At 37.7% G+C, this 20,066-nt stretch overlaps 1 protein-coding gene across 3 annotated transcripts in view; it reads left to right on the top strand.

Moving 5' to 3' along the window:
- DDAH1 (dimethylarginine dimethylaminohydrolase 1) overlaps positions 1-20,066 on the top strand; it is a 260,418-nt gene that overhangs the window by 75,378 nt on the left and 164,974 nt on the right. For 2 of the 3 annotated variants that reach the window (XM_063607164.1, XM_063607161.1), the window contains exon 2: positions 7,647-7,762. The exons of the other annotated variant lie outside the window; for it this stretch is intronic. The gene's annotated coding sequence lies outside the window, so the exon portion shown is untranslated. The remainder of the gene's footprint in view (positions 1-7,646; positions 7,763-20,066) is intronic. 3 annotated transcript variants of the gene reach the window in all.

Here is a 20,066-nt window from a genome sequence, read left to right on the forward strand (position 1 = left end):
TCTGACCGCATCCCCTGTGATTCACCTCCTGGATCGTTACATTGCAGCAATACTGAAGTTCTCCCTCCCTAGACTGCCCTTTCCCCCCATCATCACCTGCCACTTAGCCCAGAGGTCACCTCAGAGATCTTCCCTCATCTCCCTATCTCATGTTTTCCTGCCACTATTTCCTATCCCATCTTCCTGCTTTATTTTCTTCTCATCACTTACCACTGTCCAATATTGTACTTATCAGTAGGTGATGTTAGTTTGTGTGTTTATTGGAAGCTCCATGATAGCAGGCATCTTGTCTATCTTGTATTCCAAGTACTGGGAACAGAACCTGGTACCTTCATGGGCTTAGTAGATAGATAGATGGATGGATAATTAGACAGATAGATAGATAGATAGATAGATAGATAGATAGATAGATAGATAGATAGATGAACTTTAAAGAACATCAGCCGGGTGCAGTGGCTTATGCCTGTATTCTCAGCACTTTGGGAGGCCCGAGGTGGGTGGATCACCTGAGGTCAGGAGTTCGAGACCAGCCTGGCTAACATGGTGAAAACCCGTTTCTACTAAAAATACAAAAAATTAGCCTGGTGGCGCATACCTGTAATCTCAGCAACTCAGGAAGCTGAGGCAGGAGCATCGCTTGAACCCAGGAGGCGGAGGTTGCAGTGAGCTGAGACCACACCATTGCACTCCAGCTTGGGCAACAAGAGTGAAACTCCATTTCAAACAAATGAACAAACAAAAAGATAAAGAACATCTATATAGTCTAATATATTTCAACTTTTTTAAAGCAAGGAACTCTTATCAAACAAAATGTTTGTTTTTAAATTATTAATTTGGTTGTTGGGTTTTTTTTTAACTTATTTCTTGACAATTAATAGGATTCCATACACATAAAAAGTTCTTAGCAAACACTTAACAATTTACTGAGTCCATGTTCAATGAGATCCACCACCAGGGGGACATCAATCCACTGACTGGTAGCTATGGATAGTGAGAAAATCTGGCTGAAGGAGAAGCAGATCTGACTCCAGGAGACAAAGGCAGGCAGAGGCACCGAGTGTTCTGGTAGTGTCACTCCTCCAGGGCTTCCCCATGGCTCTGCAGACAGAGGTGGTAGGAGGCAGGAGAGGCAGGGCTATCTCTGGAGAACCCAGAAGAGAAGCAGTAAAAGAGGACTCTTTAATGCAGGCCAGGCTTCAGTGAGAAACTGCCTGGCCTGGAGCAGCCCTGTACCAGTGGCTGCAGCACTGCAGAAACAATGGCAGTGGTGGTGGCGGCGGGGATAGGTGGAAGCAGCAGTGGTGGTGATGCCACAAGAAAAACTTCTTAGGGAGGTACTAACATGGGAAGCAGCCTCTCACCAGGCTGAAGCCAGAGGGACCTGAGAAGGGGGCAATGATGGCAGTGACAAGCAAGGGACAGCAAGGAGGTCCTCAAAAGTGTCACATTTTCCCAGGAGAAAGGAAGAGATTCAAAGAACTGAAATTCCAGCAGTTGAGCATGTGTGATCTCAGTCAGAGCCACTGGCTTTGTTGTCATTTGGTTGTGTTTACTTTTCAGTATCATTCTCAAGAATTAAGCAAGATAACATGTGCAAAGCATCTAGCAGAGTGCGTGGGGTGTAGTCAGCAAATGTCGTTTCCTCTCGTTGTTGGGCAACCACCAGTAGCACCATATCAGAATTAAAGGTGAATAGAGGAATACTGTGTTAAGCTCTGAGGAAGAAACAATGATAAATTAGACATTGTCCATGTCTTCAAAGAGTTTACAATATGGAAGTGACATGATCGTTCAAAAGGCAGAAAGTGCAAAGTGCTGTCTGAAGCAGTGCCAATAAAGTGTTAAGTATGTTCATATATACTTATACCTGGCATAAATTCCAGCGTAGGGGACTGGATAAGCTTTATGGAGAAACTTTGGGTTTTAAAGAATGAATATAATTTAGGCATGGGAAGCATGGTTAAAGGATAAAGAGGAGGAGAAGGTAGTGTAAGAATAATAAGAAATTTAGGAGGAAAATCAAGATTAGAGTTCTAAAAACCAGGGAGAATTTCAAACAGGAGATGATGAGCAAAAGTATCCAGTGTGAAGGACTTCTGCTTCTGGCTTTGATGAAGTTACTAGTACCAGCCCTCTTGCCATAAATAGCTGTAAAACTGGACAAAATATATGGAGCAACTGTTTTCAGACATTGAAATTCACCCAGTGTTGAACTTTGATCCCTGGGAAAAGGGAAACACATGAGATGAAACCCTTGGTCACCTTGTCTTTTTTCCTGGAGGCACAGCAAAATGGAGCCCAAGTTGATAATGGTTGCTTTACTGTTCTGAGGAGGCAGAGATCACAGTTCAGGGCTGTTGAGGTGGTTGGAATTTGTAGGTCAGGCTAATGAAGAGAAAGCTGCACAGAGAAACAGGTCCAGAAATCTGCATATGGGTACTATAAAGTCTTTGGACAAATGCTAAGCTTCTCACTTTCTGGGTGAGACTCTACAAAGTCTGGTGGCAAATAGCTACTGGGGAGCTGTAAACTGGGTGGAGATTCCAGAAGGTGCACAAAACTGGAGATGTAGATGTTCTGAGTGGAGATGTTCTCAGTGATTCCCTGGGGTTTTCAGTGAAGAACCCAGAAAGGCCAGGCAGTAGGAGGAGGGCTACTCTAGCCCTGGACTCAAGGCTATACTAAGTTCATCCAAATAAAGTTTAAAAACAGCTTTGTAAAAATTAAGCTTCTCCACTAGTAAATTAACGTAACAAAACTTAACACTCTTTAAATCCAGACCTGATAATGTAGCGTTTAATGTCTAGCATACAATTCAAAAATTACTAGATACATGAAAAGGCATGACCACAACAGATTTTTTTAAGTCAATAGAAACATACTCAGAGATAGCAGATATGTTAAAATTAGCAAGCAAAGGCTTTAAAACAACTCTTATAAATATGTTTAAATTTTAAAGAAAATATGGACTCCAGTAAATAGAAATTCTCACTAGAAAAATGGAAAGTATAAAAGAAAACCAGCTAGAAATTCTAGAACTGAAAAATGTAATACCTAAAATGAAAAAAAAAATCCCTAAATGAGCTTAACAGCAAAATAGATTCCATAGAAGAAAAAAAAAATAGTGACATTGAAGAGAGGGCAATATAAATGATCTCAGCTGAAGCACATAGAGAAAAAAGCACTGAAAAAAATGAACAGAGCCTCACTGACTCGTGGAATAGTATGAGGTGGCCTAACATCTGTGAAACTGGAGTTACAGAAAAAGATGAAAGAGAAATTGGGGCAGAAAATATATTTGAAGAAGTGATAGCTGAAAAAATTCCCAATTTGGTGAAAAATATTAACCCATAAACTAAGAATCTGAATAAACTCCACGCAGGATAAAAAACAAAGAAAACCACTCATGGGTACATTATAACCAGGTTTATGAAAGCCAAGGATCAAAGAAAAAAGTCTTAATAGCAGTATGAGGAAAAGACTCATTCTGCGCAAGACCCAGGGGAACAATAATGCTGATTTATCAATAAGCCAAAAGGGAACTGAATAACACCTTTAAGGTGCTAAAAGAAATAAAACCTGTCAACCTGGAATGAGAAACCTAGTGAAAGATAAAGATCCCTTAAAAAAATGAAAGAAAGAAAAAAAGAGAAAATGGGAAGGGAAGGGAAGAAGGGAGAGAGACAGGAAAAAAGGAAGGAAGGAAGGAAAGAAGGAAGGAAGGAAAGAAGGAAGGAAGGAGAAAAGAAAGGAAGGAAGGAAGAAAGGAAGGAAGGAAGGATGAAGGAAGGAAGGAAGAAAGAAAGAAAGAAAAAAGAAAAGAAAGAAAGAGGAAGGAGGGAAGGAAGGAAGGAAAGAAAAGAAAAGAGAGAGAAAGAAAGGGGAAGGGGAAGAAGAAAAACACTGCCAAGCAAAAACCAAATGTATCAATGGTGCACATAAACTGTAAGAAATATTAAAGGAAGTTCTTCAGGCTAAAGGAAATGATACCAGATAGAAACTCAGATCAACATAAAAAAATGACTAGTGCTAGAAGTGGTAAATATGTGGGTAAATAGAAATTACTTTTTTCCTTGCCTATTATTGAATGAGTAAAACTTAATTATAAAGCTGAGTTTTTGGTAGACATTGCAATAGTCTGGGAATCAGGAAATCTGGGATCTGGTCCACTTCTGTAACCTTAGGTAAGTGGCTTAATCAATACTTGATATTCCTCTCTAAATGGTAACAATTCAAGAAGTTTCTTTTTTTTTTTTTTTTGAGATGGAGTCTCACTGTTGCTGGAGTGCAGTGGTGCGATCTTGGCTCACTGCAACCTCCGCCTCCCAGGTTCAAGCAATTCTCCTGCCTCAGCCTCCCAAGTAGGTGGGATTACAGGCATGTGCCACCACACCCAGCTAATTTTTTTGTATTTTTAGTAGAGATGGAGTTTCAACATATTGGCCAGGCTGGTCTCGAACTCCTGACCTTGTGAGCCACCCACCTTGGCCTCCCAAAGTGCTGGGATTACAGGCGTGAGCCACCGCACCCGGCCTCAAGAAGTTTCTTTTTATCATTGCTAAATACCTCAAAAGGGCTATCTACTTATTATTTCTTAAATTTAATGTATATATGAATTACCTAGGGATCTTGTTAAATTCAAGATACATTAATAAAGTTATTGTGGTATAGTAAAAAGACAGACAAGTAGATCAATGAAATTAAAAATATATATATTCTTTTTTTATCCCTTTTACTTCTAACTTGTTTATACTTATGCTTTATACATAAAGCATCTCTTTTATAAACTCTATAGCATTAGTTCTTGTTTTTTTATTCAGTTTGATAATCTCTGCCTGTTAATTGGAGTGTTTTGTTTGATGTTGAGGTTACAGCTACTATTTTGCTATTTATTTTCTCCCATCTATTTGTTTTGTTTTGTCTCCTGTTGTTGTTGTTCCTTTGTTTCTCCTTTTCTTCCTTCTTTTGAATTTGTTGAGAAATTTTTTTATTATTTTTATTTTTTTGAGACAGGGTCTCACTTTGTCACCCAGGCTGGAAGGCAGTGGCGCGATCTCTGCTCACTGCAACCTCCACCTCCTGGGTTCAAGTGGTTCTCCTACCTCAGCTTCCCAAGTAACTGGGACTACAGGCGTACGCCACTACCTCCGGCTAATTTTTGTATTTTTTTGGTAGAGACAGGGTTTCACCACGTTGTCCAGGCTAGTCTCAAACTCCTGACCTCAAGTGATCTGCCCACCTCAGCCTCTCAAAGTGCTGGGATTATAGGCATGAGCCACCACACAGGGCTCGAAAATGTTTTAATATTTCATTTTATTTCCTCTATTGGCTTGAAAACTATATGTTGTTGTTTTATTTTGGGCGATCTAGGGACTGAAATGTGCATCCTTAGCTTAGCAGAATCTACTATGATTTCACATCACTACATGTGTAGTATAAAAAACCTACAAAAGCAAATTTTCTGTTTTCCAATATGTTCTTTGCACTATTGTCATACTTCTACATAAGTTAACAGCTCCACGATAAGTTTTATTATTTTTGCTTTAAATAATCAATTGTCTTTAAAAGAAATGAAATAAAGGTTGATATTAGAGCAATTCTGGAAAACTTCCTAGGTTTACTCTGATTACTGTATTTTCCAAATGTCGTATGTGAAGTCCTTTACAGCCCCTACCTGCTGGGTTGGATGAAGCAATCTTTGAGGGAAGTCACCGCTATAGTCCTGTTGGCTATCCCTCAGAATCTCTTCAAAATTCACCCTGGAGAAGGAGAAGAGAAGGATGCTTAGAGAGGAAGGGAAATACTGGCAAGGAGATGGGGAGAATGAAACCACTTTAAGACTGTATTTTAAAGGCTCGTTAAGCTTCACTATTAATGAAGTATAATTTGAAGAGATATATTTCCTTCTGGAAGGCAAGTTTTAAGACACTAGGGGGTTAGTTCACCCAGAGAGATGCTGGTAATTATATTTGAACTGTCAGTAATTCTAGTTCCATCACCAGAAAGCAAAATGCAAGTAGTAAGGGATGACTCTACTTGAAATCTCAGGGGGAAGAAAGAACTTTGCTTCTCTCAAGGTCATCTGGTGTTTAAAGAAAATGTGTCATTGATGATTTAATAATATATAACATGAGAAATTGCATTAGTATAACTGTGTTACATTTTATAATCTTATTTTTTATGTAGAGAACAGATTGCCTTAAATCTGCAAGTATCATATTTGAGTTAAAATTGCATTCAACATACCATAAATATGTACTTCCTAATCATTTAAATGTTTGCAATCATTGTGTATCTCAGTTAAAATATATGTTCACATTATACTTTAAATTTCTATTTCCTTTGGACATTATTGTATTTTGCAAGATCAGAAAGATTATCTAAAAATTTTCTGTAATGATAATGGAAACCATGTTAACATCTGAATCATGTTCAATGTGAAAAAGATAGTTGGGGCCAATTTAACAGTTAGTACTCTTTCTTAGCAGAGAATGACAGAACACTGCTGTAAAAAGGACTGCTGTCTTTTCTTTTTAAATCTGCAAAGTGTTGCTAAGTACCATAGTCCCTCGCCTTTGGAAATACCATGGCTTTTTGGGTCACCAGCTGTGTGTTATATACCAATAGAGAGTACAACTCACAGCCATTTTTTGCATTCTTAGTGCTATTTGTGGCTGTTTCTTTACCTCATGAGCTGTATGACACCTTTTATTTAAATAAATCCTTATGTTTGTGATCACTGTGCATCAGGTTATTGGGCCTGTGGCTGGCCTTCCAGTTGTTCATCAGTCTGAGCTCACAAGAAGCAGACACAATTGTCAGTCATTGTGCTGTTCTGTTAGGTTAAGTCATCCTGGTGGTATCCAAAACATTTCTGGTATAAGAATTATTTTTTTCTGTTTCGAATTAATGAAGCAGAAACACAAACTGTGAACATTGTCTGTAAATAGCCTTTGTTCCTTTATGCAGAATGTCCTCAATGTTAAGGCCTGCAAGAAGACAGTACGTGTTATATTAGTTTTATAGTATTAGTGTTCGTGCTGAATGATGGCAGGAAAACCAGCTAGGTTTTATTTCTTACTGGTTATTATTGGTTGATGAATTCCTGTGAAGGTTTATGATATTAGGTTAAATTATATGAAATTGCTATTTGTGTAGACAATTTAATATGACTCAACCAAACAGGAAACAAAGCAGCTTCAGTTCTAGGATACAAGATATAATTCAATTAATTTGCTGTACATCATTGTGAGTCTGCTACAAATATCTTAAATTAATACATATAACTTAAAAATTGGAACTGGAAAGGAAAGATTTGTTTTCCTCTTATTCTTACTTTGTTTTTACTCTGTGTCATTGCTCTCTTGCTTTCAAGGAAAATACCGACTCTATATACAGAACATCTCCTGACATTTGCCATTCTGTAGGTCTTGAGGGGTAAACAAGTAAGAACACAAATATTACTTACTCAGTTGTGAGTTAAAGTCATCTTTCTATTATTCTAACAATAACAAACTTGCAGCTGTTCCTTAGTGAATTTTCATGAATTCTCTTCTCTCTAGAGAAGACTATTTCATCACAGAAATATATTAGAGGTATTAAAATGCCTTTCCCCTCTCTCTGCTTCCATATTTCTCCATTTGCAGTTTCATCTGTATGGAAAAGGAACTCTGGTAACTTTGGCCAAGACTTTTCAGTAGGAAATGCTTCAAAATACAAAGCAAGAGCTATTTTCAAGAAAGACCTTCTAAATGTATATTAGGTAAGTTAAATTTTAGATGTCCTCCTTTACAGCTAAAAGTAAACACATTTGATTTAATTATATTAATCAAAATGTACTTGCATTCAAGTGTTCTTATATGTCAATACTCCTGGATAGATTTAAATTACATTGACAGAAAATATCCATTTCCTCACATTTTCAAACACCAAGCAAGTAGCAGAACCCGGTCTTTAGCGTGGTTGTATTTTAAAAAAATGTAATCCAGCCAAGGCTGATCTTGTTTTTCCTTTATTCTTTAAGCCAGAAGCAATTACTTTTCATTTCAGGATTAAGCGTCTGTAACGTTGCCACTCGTCGCTGAGGCTCCTGGTTTCAGCATGTCTCCTTGGTTCCCAGCCAGCTCTGGGTGTTCAGGTAGCAGCTGTGTCTGGGAGTGTCTCTCCAGTCCACATTCCTTGGCCATGAATTTTGCAGCCCTGTTTATCTGATGAAGACCTCCCAGTAGTGAATTGCTCATGACATTGTCACACAGACCTTAATGAATGATATGGAAAGATACTGAATATTTTTCCTCCCGGAATGCCAACCAATCTTCAGTGTCCCAGCGCCTTCACTCCAGCTGATCATGGCAAAGGCTTGGTACTGAGATCCAGTGAGACCTTTGTCCTACAAAAACCACATTCTCACTGGATGCCTACAAGTCCTCTCTATGGGACTGTTACCCAAGCCTGTTTACAGAATTTTCAACAATTACATCTGCCCATTTGCTGAGTCTCACTTCTCTGCACTAATTGTTGACTTCAATTTATATTTTTAATGTACAAATGCTATCACCAACTTCAGTGCATGAAGACCTCTCTTCCTTCTCTTCAAACCCATGACTTTGCTTGGAATAACAGGGATGGCTTTATGGCATGTTCTCATTATTTCATGTGTCTTCATTTTGCTTTCCCAAGCCAGATTGTAAATTCCTTGAGAGAAGAGACCCTGAAAACTAGAAATACCTATACAGACAGATAGACAGTAAAAAAAAAAAAAAAAAAAAAAAAATTGGACAGAAAGACATCTGTTGCCTAAGTAATCCAGAAAATTTGCTTTAACACGTTCAGAAGACATATTTGGCTATAATATACAACTCCTCTCCTTTCCCCCGCCTGCCCTCTGCTGGAACTGCTAATGAGCAGTAAGATGGCAAAAGCAGGACATTGTATGGGAAATGTGGGAAAACAGGGGCTAGTCTGACTAGAAGGTGAGTTGAGTAACTGTGATTTGTGAGTCCACAATGGGAATCTTTGAAGTCCTTCATGATGTGCCTTTGTATGACTAGCAACCTCCTCACAAGACTCTATGGTTCACTGTGCACAAAGATATGATTCTGCCTGCCTGCCTGAGATAGATCAAGTGACCTTGTGTGTTCTCTTCCTCCTCTGTGCTTGTTTCATCTGCAGAACCATCTGATGGATGGCAGACAGCTGAACCAGGTACTGCCCCTTCCCAAACGCAAATGCCCTCCCCATTCACCATTCCCTAGAGCGTTCACTTCCTTCATCTATGAAAGGCAATTACTAGGGTCTAGCAAGACTGCCAATTTGGTAATGCAAAGCAGGAGATAAGTGTGAAACTCTAGACTGGTTTTCTGTTTCAAAGGGCAGCAGGATGTGACAGCTGCTGAGGCAGCCCTTTGCCCTTGGAGAGGAGAAGCAGGAGTGTGATCACTAGATGACCTCTCCCTCCTGCTGTCTCCTGGGTGGTAGGGACAGTCTCTCTCCCAACTCTACTCTTGATCAGGTGGCTACATATTATGAAAAAGAGGAGGAAAAACATGTTTTTGCTTTTAAAATTATTATGAAGAGAGAGTACTCTTTGGGGAAGCAGAATCCATTAGCTGAATTCATTTCAGTAGCTATGTTTAATTAAGTTAGGCAGCCTTAATGCAATTTTATTATGTAGCCTTTAAGAGCTGTTCTGGTAAATGCCCATCCTATAAATACCAGCACTACTTTATATGTGTGATATCCTTTTTGGAAGGGCAAATCTGAATTATTATCCAGATATTAATCTGCACACAACCCTATCCAGACAATGCAAAGATGCTTCCTCATATTCTGGACATTGTTCAATACATTCAGAAGGGGGAAAAAACTGCTCAGATATGACCTTCTACATTTTAAGTCAGTGGATAAGCCAGCCTGGTTGCATCCCAAAACATACTTCTGAACATCAGTTTCACCTTACTACTGACCAAGTAATTGATTTCTGCATTTCATTATGTAAATTAAACACTAGACTTTGAATTACTAGAAATACACAGTTAGCCAATAAACCTTTCTTATAAAATGACAGTATTTTAACTTATTAGATGTGTTGGCATGTATTCATGCCTAAGATTTCATCAATCAATTTTCCATTTTAAAAAGCTGTCTCTGGAAGCAACAGTGGAGAGATGCTGAGTTCCAAAAGCAATGTTGTGAAAGGCAGCAGGTCTAGCGTTCCAGGCACATGCTTAACTAAATTCTAGTCAATAACCATGTGGCTCCAAGTATAAGCCCACATTTTTTAAAGTATCTACCTTCTGAACTGACTCTTTTGGAATGTCAGAATTTTAAAAAGAAAATATTTAAATTTCTCTATTTAAGAGGTGTGCAATGTTTGTTCAATATTGGAGCAACCTCTGATATTATTTTAAAATATTTATTTTGCCACTTTGACAGCCTTCTACACTGCCCTTGGGTTTTAATTTTGTTTACAGTACTAAACTTCAATAGTTGGCTTCAGATTAAATGAATATTAGTATGTTGTGGTGATTTTATTAATTATTTGCTTTTGAAAAATTTTTTAAGCTGAAAGTCACTCCAAAATAGAAGCTTTAAGAATCACTACCACCAACTTAACTTTAAGTCATTTATTCATTTCATTCAGTTAACAAAAATATATTTAACACATAGAATTTGACTGACTTATCCCTAAGCAAGGTAGGCATAGCACCTGGGGCCCACAATACTTTTAGAGGCCTATAAAAACAGTCTTTTAAAATCAGAAGAAAACAAATTTTTTTATTTTAAAATCAGAAGAAAAAGATAAAATTTTAGGTCAACGAAAGTATATATAATATTAATATATTCATTTTCATACCAGGATGATCATAAAATATAATTTTAAATATTTTTTAATGAAGGAAGGAGCCCATGAAGGCAAAAGTTTCCAGGACCCATAAAGTGATAATGCAACCCTTTGTGACATATGCCAAGTTTTATCTATGCTAGATTCTAGGGGTAAGAAGATATGTAGGGCACAGTTTCTGTACCCAAAGCACTCATAGTCTAATGAAGAAAATGGACATATACAGTTCATAATGTGGTTGGTTCCCTTGACATTGTTTGAGAGTAATTACAAGCTGAAAAACATAAGGGTTTTACTACAAAATGTCATTTAACACATAGACTTGGCCTTACATTTCTTTCCGTTAAACTTATACAAAAATTAGGTTTATATATATCTTAATGCTACATAGACAGTGTAAGTATATATGTTTGTTCATTTTAAACATTACTGATATTGCCGTTCAGATCTGTAAATCAGAATGTTCATTATTTTATAAATGCTGTCCATCGACAGGATCACAAAGGAAATTCCACGTGCTGATATCAATGGTCCAATGAGGAAAATGAGAAGTGAGATCTAGTTCTCCCTAGCTTAGCAATGCTTATCTATGTCCTTTCGAGTTTTACTGAGATTACAGAAATGGAACAGAATCTTGGCTGCACTTTCCCTCTTCATAAAATTTCACATTTATATGAGATTCTGCATTTATTTTTTTCTATTACTGTTTCTAATGCTGCAATTTGGGTAGTCACAATGTTCCACTTAACCTAAGTCTTCCTTGTTAATATTTGAGTCCATTTTTGCATTTTTTTATTGTTAATTAGAGAATGATTTCTGAACATTTTCTATTTTTAGAGCAATTTTACCTGCATTATCTTATTACACACACAAAAGCTTTTTGAATAAGTAGGACATCATAGGACATTCAAAAGAACACAGACTCAGACAAGCCTGGGTATGAATCTGAATTCTGCCAGTCAAGCTGTATTACTTTGGTCACTTCATTTAACCTCATTTGCATCTCAGCTTCCTCATCCATAAAATGAGGATCATTATGCATGTCTCATAAAGTTGCCATAAGAATTAGGATAATGTATGCTAAGTGTTAGACCAGCACCTGAAATTTAGTAGATACTAAATAAGTAGCTGCTATTATTATTTGCCATATTTTATAAATTAGGAAACTGAAACACAGACATATTCCTCATGCCAGTATAGGGGGTTAGGGCACCTAGTTATTACAGGCAAACTGCAGACTTTGTTTTGAACAAGCCTTATTGAGAATGAGGGTATAGAGTACAAAGTACACAAGCAAAAGATACAGAAAAAACACTGACATCAAACCAACCAGATAACCAATATATGTTTATTGGGCACCTTGTAAGTATAAGACATTCTGTGTACAAGTTGGGCTACTTTGCAAATGACGGAATTCCAACTTGATCACACAAAAAAGAGAATTTGCTGGCTGATGTCACCCAAACACAGAATGTGGACAGCTGGTCCTATGGATGTCTGGACTCAGTGGCAAGCACAATTTTAGGGCTTATACTCTCTATTTCTGATGTATGTTTCCAGTTCTCTTTGCAGATGAGCTTTCTCCATGCCATGGGGAACATGAATCCTAGCAACTATGATCTCTCATCTCATCCTAACAGCAGTTCTACCAGCAAAGAAAGAGGATTCCTTTGTCTTTGTCTGCAGTTTGAAAACAATCCTAACAATCACTTGCATTGAATCAGTTTAGGTCATATACTCTTCCCTGAGCCAATCACCAAGCCAGGAAAATGGAGTAATATAATTGGCCCAATTAAGAGCACACGACATGTTAGGAGCTCGAGACCAGCCTGGCTAACTTAGTGAAACCTCATCTCTACAGAAATACAAAAAAAGCTAGCTGGGCATGATGGCACACACTTGAAGTCCCAGCTACTTGGGAGGCTGAGGTGGGAGGCTCATTTGAGCCTGGGAGGCAGAAGTTGCAGTGAGTGGAGATCACACCACTGCACTCCAGCCTAGGCAACAGAGCAAGACTGTCTCAAAAAAAAAAAAAAGAGTACATGTTACTGTTGTCATTAGAATAGAGGGAAGTGTATTGGGCAAGCAAAAATCATAACCTTTACCTTCAATGAGTTATAATAGAGAAATTAATATTTTAATGGTAGAGTTGGCTCAAGGAGCCAAGAGGCCACAATCTCAGAATGTCTGGCTGAGATGCCATGAGCCCTGAGCAGACATGTCACATGGACTGCCCAGCCAGGAAGGGAGGCCTATCATAATTTTGTCCCCCACTTGTGTTATCTCATAGACTACAGACTTAAATTTATTTCTTAATATGCATACTATTTAAAGAAGGAAGTTATAAACATTTGGGCATTATCTTAGAGAAAGCAGAACTTTCTAAAGAGAGTGTCTGGAGGCTGGACCACAGACTAACATCCCTGTTGGTTGAAAAATTGCAGGCTGTCTTGTCCTGTTGGAAAGCATTATTTTAACAGATTGCTTAATGCTTTTCCTTCCTGTAGCATGGGCTTGGGGGAGTGGTACTCAAAGCAGACTTATAAATTGGATTGTATAGTGAATGAACTTTGCTTAATGGCTTTGCTGGGTTTATTTAAGACATTGAACTGTTTGCCCTTGTCTCCAGTGGTTCAATGACCACTCATGATTACATTAGTGGGAGAACTATTATACTGTGTTAGAGATACGGAGAGCTTGTGACTGGGTGAAGAGTCAGTGTTTTGACTTTTTATGCCAACATCATTATTTTCCCACTCATTTCACATTTCTCCTGTCAGTTCAGCCCTCAATTCAAGGTTACCTTGATTACTTTCAGGTCTTTTAGTCATGAATCTTTCTAAACTATTTTTACCTCAAATTGTTCCTATATTTTCATGAACTCACTTTTTCTTCTTTTCTGTCTCAAAATTAGAGGTATTCCTAGTCTTTTCCAGCACTAAATTCTTCCCTCGTCTACCTCCTTAGAAAACTAACTTCATTCATTCCTTCATCTTCTATTTGCATTTTCAACTATCTCTCTTCATTGCATCTTTCTCCACTTATCCACCACAAGCCTACCTCTTGAAACAGTATCAAATGAGATCATATTTGGGAAAGTGCTCTGTTACTCTGAAGTAGAATATAAATATGGAATAATATCATAATCCTGTCTTTCTTCTTCCCTCCGTGATCATTTCAAAAAACCATCAATATAAAATATTTTTTAATTTTACTATATCACTGTTCAACTCATTACCTAATGTCTTAAAATCTGATTCTGTCTCCTAAAATACTATGTTAGGTGTTCATAACTTTATCTTCTAGTATTTGACACAGTTAACTACATCCTCCTTCCTTGGTTTTTGTAACCTCATTACCTTGATTTGCCTCCTCTCCCTTTAACCATTCCTCTTTCCTTCAATGTCCATCTTTTCCCTTCTATCTCTAAATGTGAGTGGTCTCTATCATTCTGTCCTTCCTTCTCTCCCTCTCTCTCTGATTCTCATAAATACTCCTTGAAACCACCAACAAATTCTTTTCTTCAACCTCTGTTAATTGCCTGCTGATAATTTTAACCTAGATGTCCCACTAGCCCCCAAAGAAAATGTATAGTAAAATAAACTCTTACCCCACTCCAAATATCTTCCACCTTATCTCAGCCAACAGTGTTACTCTTTTACTGAGTCACCTAGGCTTGAAACCCTAATTCCATGATTGATTTTTCCCTCCTTATCCCTGAATCTAATTTCAGCCATATTTTACAGACATTTACTCTGTCTCTGCCTTCTCTTCCTTCAGGTAGTGATAGTTCAGGCTGCTGGAATAGCACACACCCTATTATTTTTGCTTTCAGTAGGGTTGTCCAAACGTATTTTGTGGTCATACTGTTTTTCCCTTCTTTGTTCCTTAGTTCTTTCCCTTTTCTGGTCTGAATAACCATTTTAACTTTATTCACAAAGACCACTAAATCTTCTGTGCTAACATTTTCTCAGAACTTCCACTAAACATGTTTAGAATGGCTAGAATGGCCTGTATAACATGCCTGGTAAGTAACAGCTGGGTGCAAGTTGACTATTGTTTATAAGTAGTGACATGACAAAAATACATTTCATAGCGTATGTCTATTAATTTGCATTTTCAAATGCAGTCACCATCTTCATATTAGAAAATTCAACCGTATTTGATTCAGAATGCTGAAATTTTGAGGATCTAAAGACATGCTAATGAATATACACTGAACATGTTGCCTGACTTTTAATACTTTTTCACCAGTCATCAGAATATAATTCCAGTTTATGTCTAACCTCATCAGAAACATCACCTTTCAGTCTCTAGGACTCTAGCTCTCTAACTTTGTTTCTGCAGATCCTATTAGCAAAAAAATGATTAAGGACAGCTTCAGTTTTCCCAGTTTTGACATTAAGGGTATTTGATGCCACAGTAGTATACTGTGCAACTGTAAAAAAGAATAGGGAAGCTCTTTATATGTCTATATGGAAAGATCTCTATTAAGAAATGAATGTTCATGTCTCCCTCAAAACTCATGTGTTTAAGTCCTAACCCTCAATATGATGATGATATTTGGAGATGAGGCCTTTGGGATGTAACTGGGGTTAGATGAGGTTATGAGGGTGGGACTCTCATGATGTGATTAGTGCCTTTATAAGATTAGATGCCAGAAAGCTTGCTGGTTCTCTATCTGCATGTTAGGACATAGTGAGAAGAAAGCCATCTGAAAACCGGGAAGAGAGCCCTCACCAGAATCTGACCATGCTGGTGCCCTGATCTTGGACTTTCAGCCTCCAGAACTGTAAGAAAATTAATTTCCATTGTTTAAGCCACCCAATCTATAGTATTTTGTTATGGCAGTCTGAGCTGACTAATACAATCTCCAATATTTATTATTATTATTATTTTGAGACAGAGTCTTGTTCTGTCACCCAGGCTGGAGTCCAGTGGTGCGATCTCAGCTCACTGCAACCTCTGCCTCTGGGTTCAAGTGATGTGCCTGCCTCAGCCTCCTGAGTAGCTGGGATTACAGGTGTGAACCACCACACCTGGCTAATTTTTTGTATTTTTAGTAGAGACGGGGTTTCACCATGTTGGTCAGGCTGGTCTCGAACTCCTGACCTCCAGTGATCTGCTTGCCTCAGCTTCCCAAAGTGCTGGGATCATAGGTGTAAACCACTGCATCTAGCCTCCAAGATTTATTTTTAAGTAGGGGAGAAAAGAGTGCCAATGTGTACTGCAAAGTGCCAATGTGTACTGCAATGGGAGTTTAAAAAAGAAGAGAAAATATACTTGTACTGGCTTGCATATATGTTTTTTAAATCTTGGGAAGTGTAAATGAGAAACTGATAATATTGGTTACCTGTTTTGTGGAGATAGGCAGATAGAGAATAAGGGAGGAAAGGAGACATTGCTGTATATCTTTTTATACTTTTTGATGCTTGAACTATGTGAATGTGCTACCAGTTCAAGGAATTAAATAAATAAAATTTACTTTTTTAAAGTAATAAAACAAAAACATTTAATAACAAAAACATTTCATTTGGAAAAATAAGATTATATTCAAAGAAGAAAAATACTGATTATGTTGAAAGAAGATGGCTGACCAGCAGAATAACTAAAGCAGAAGTTTACATTTGATGCAGGCACAATTTGAACAAGATGAAAGAATAGGAGCAGATGTACTAAATAACTTTCCCAGTCAGCTCTTTAATAACTCCCATGACAGTGTAGGCAATTCTTATTGTTACTGCCCTTTTCTTGGATCTGCGTTGGCTACTGCCAGCAGAGCTGGAAGTGCCCACATGACATGTATTCAATTGAAAGGTGATAGCCACAAGTTCTCAAGTACTCTCAATAATGCTCAGATGGTGCCTGAGAGTAACACCTTCTCCTTCAACTTCCCTTGGTTGGAAGTCCTAAGTACAAGGAGAGCAACTACTGAGAAAAGGATCCAGTCATCCATTTGAAGAAGGTTAATTTCTGTTCCAAGAACACAAATGTAACTTTTCTCACAACCTACTTTGGCGAATTAAACATCCAATTGTTTTACGAACACTATATCATACTGCCCCAGAACATTGTCCTTCTGTAGTTCTGATCATTTTATTTCTGTTTAATATCTATCAAAGAATTCTTCTCTATTAGTTTCAGGGTAAAATCCAAAATTCAAAATATGATATTCAAAGACTCTGGTCATCAGGCTTCAGCCTATCTCTCTACCCACATCTGCTCATTTTGAGCTGTTTTGCCATGACCCCAAAGTGCTTTCCTTTCTCTACCTCCATGCCTTTTTAAATGCCATTTTCATTGCCTGGACTACCCTTCTATTTCTTCCTTTTGATGATGCTTTTCCAAATTAAAGTGAGTGTTCTTTTTCTAATATCACCCTGTATTTATTGCACACCATTGAGATTCTCTATGTGCTTGTCCTTTCTATCAGACTCGAGAAGTTCAGGGGCCATAGCATATTCATTTTGCATCTCCAATGCTGGCATCCAGTAAGCATTTGATGGCTGAATGACTGAATAAATGTGTAGTCTAGCTGAAGTTTTAAAGACAGAACATTGTAGTACCCTATAATAAAATCCTACCCAAGGCTTAGGAAAACTGCCTTGCAGGAGGATTCTAACTCTGCATTTTAAGAGTATAATTCAGCCTCAGATTGGCTTGTAAGAGCTGAATTCTGTCAGAACAATTCTCCCTGAGCCTTTTGATTTTTTGGAAGGCTTTCACTTTTGCAGATTTGTGTGTCTGTTGTTTGAAAACTCTGGTGAGCTTTCCCATACTAAGGTAGCTGTTTGACGATCTCCTCTGTTTAACAGCATTTTACTTCTCATATTCTAAAGCATAGATGACAGCTTGCAATCCAGTGGATTTTCATCCTTATCTCCTGAAAACCACATTTCTTAGGCATTGTGATAGTAAGTTCCATATCTATGAAAATCACCCCACAGAAGTGAGTTTTCAGCTCAAACCTCAGATACGCATTTGCTTGCAAGAGAGCAAGAGTGACAGCAGGGCAAACTCAACCACTTTGTAGTTAGATGTCCTTCTCATGTGTCTTTCTCAAAGATTTTCTTTTAAAGTGTGAAATTTCCAGAAAAATCTAACAGTTTCTAGCCAAAATAGTTCACTTCCCAAGCTAAAGGGGTTGATTTTGGTGGGCTTCAGTTGCGTCAATAGGCCACTAGTGAGGCAGACTTCAGAGATAAGCCCATCTTTTGTTAATTCACTTCACTCTGAACAAAACAGACAAAATAAATGCTTGAACCCCACCTATTTAGACATGCTTGCATAAACATGGCTTCATAATAGTTTGCTTTCAGAGTCCATTGACTTTAATTGTCCTACGGATGCTGTTTAAATGCGTCCATTGATATAATGTGTTAGTGCTCATTTTCTATAGTAATGAGCATAGTCACAAGCCTGAGTTCAGGATACATTTGAGCAAAATCCTGGTACTAATCACAATATAAATAGCACATCTGATCTTACTGACATGTGGCTGAAGGCAAAACGTAAATCCAACAAAATTTGCAGGACTTTAGTTCTGATGCCATTTCTTGTAAAGTTTGGGGATAAAAATGATAGGAGTCCTGGAATATTTTTCCCATGCTAGGATTTTAGTTATTCTGCAGTTACCAAATCTGCAAAATTTCTGGATTTGTCCTCCTCCAGGAAACACTGTCTTAATTAAATAATTAATTAAGCTCATTTAAAAGCCAGTGATTCTCCTATGGTTTGCTTCTATAATTGCCTCTTTACTCATTTAAAAAAAACTACCTAAGCTAACTCTTTTATTTGTTCTTAATATGATGCTTTACCTAGTTCATGCAATTGTTTATCATATGACTTATGTGTCTCTCTGTGTTGTCATTGTCATTATCTGTAGAAAATTGTTAGGTCCCAAAAGGCAGGACCTGAGTATCCTTATTTTCTGTGGCACCCACACAGCATTATATGATATTAAACAGGCAATAATTATTTTAGTGTGATGAAGATGGGAATCTATAGCATGCTGATGTAATGTGAGTTTAACATCAAAAAATAAAGTTACTGAAGCTCAGGTATGCTATCCATAGCACACAGTAACCTGTATTAGTTACTAAGAAGGGTTTAGTATTATGTGAAAGCAGTTGATGAAATGTTCAAAATAGCCAACTTCCAATGACTCAGAGTACATGTGTCCCTTAAACTGCTCACCTGCTTTTGCTCTAGAGCTATGTTTCAGCCTTTATGATTCCAGAAAGAGGCTGAAAAGGCATACAGGAGGTCAAATCAGCCAACTTCTACATTTTGGGGTTCTGGTGATAGGGTTACTGAGCGAGATGGTGATAATGATTGTTAAACCATTATTTTTAGGGATTAATGTGGAATTTACATTTACAGTTTACATCATTAAATCGACATGCATTATCAATTGCACTGTTTGTAGAACTGTGGAGAAATTCCTTTTTCTATCAAAAGCTCTACATGTTTAGTCTGACTGTAGATCTTGTATCCACATGCTAGTCTTGATGGACTAGCAGAGCTCAGAGGACCAAGCCTTAAACACAGAGCACAGTTTCCTAGAAGTAAAGAATTTAACCTTTGTTCTAGTCCTTCCATCAGCCTCATCAGCAGGAAAACTGTCAAGGTTGATTTCAAATGAATCATCCTTGGCAGCATTTTTCCCCCTAAAACCGCTTATCTGTCACTTTATGGAAATTGCTACTTGCCCTCAGTGGTATGCAATATGAGCTCAGACATTACACATAATTCATTATACCACAAAGTTGAAAAAAATATATAATACATATAAATATATTATATATTAAACATAAATAAATAGGTAGATAGATAAAATTTATCCTGAACCAGCTATCTATCCATAAACTCAGCAGTTTTACAGTTAAGTTCTGAAACCACAGCCTTTTGGTCACTTGCCGCCAGTATTCTTCCAAGAGAGATTAAGAAATGTTTGGCCTAGAGGCAACCTTTAAAATGTACTGAGAAGTGCATTTTTGCCAGCTCTATTGATATTACTTCTACCTAGATGACCCACATACTTCTTGATATTCTTTAAATCTTTGCAAACTGGGTTTATAACATTTCCCTCCTGGGGTTAAAACAACCCCAGCCCCTTAGGCACCGTGTCTTTAAGACATAGCATTACAGAACTTTCACTCCTGGAGTGTGTATCTGCGATCAAATATGATCATATGCTCTATTCTGAATTGAAATTAGCTTT

Source organism: Pan paniscus, chromosome 1 (assembly GCF_029289425.2).
Source record: "Pan paniscus chromosome 1, NHGRI_mPanPan1-v2.0_pri, whole genome shotgun sequence".
NCBI classification, from domain to species: Eukaryota; Metazoa; Chordata; class Mammalia; order Primates; family Hominidae; genus Pan; species Pan paniscus.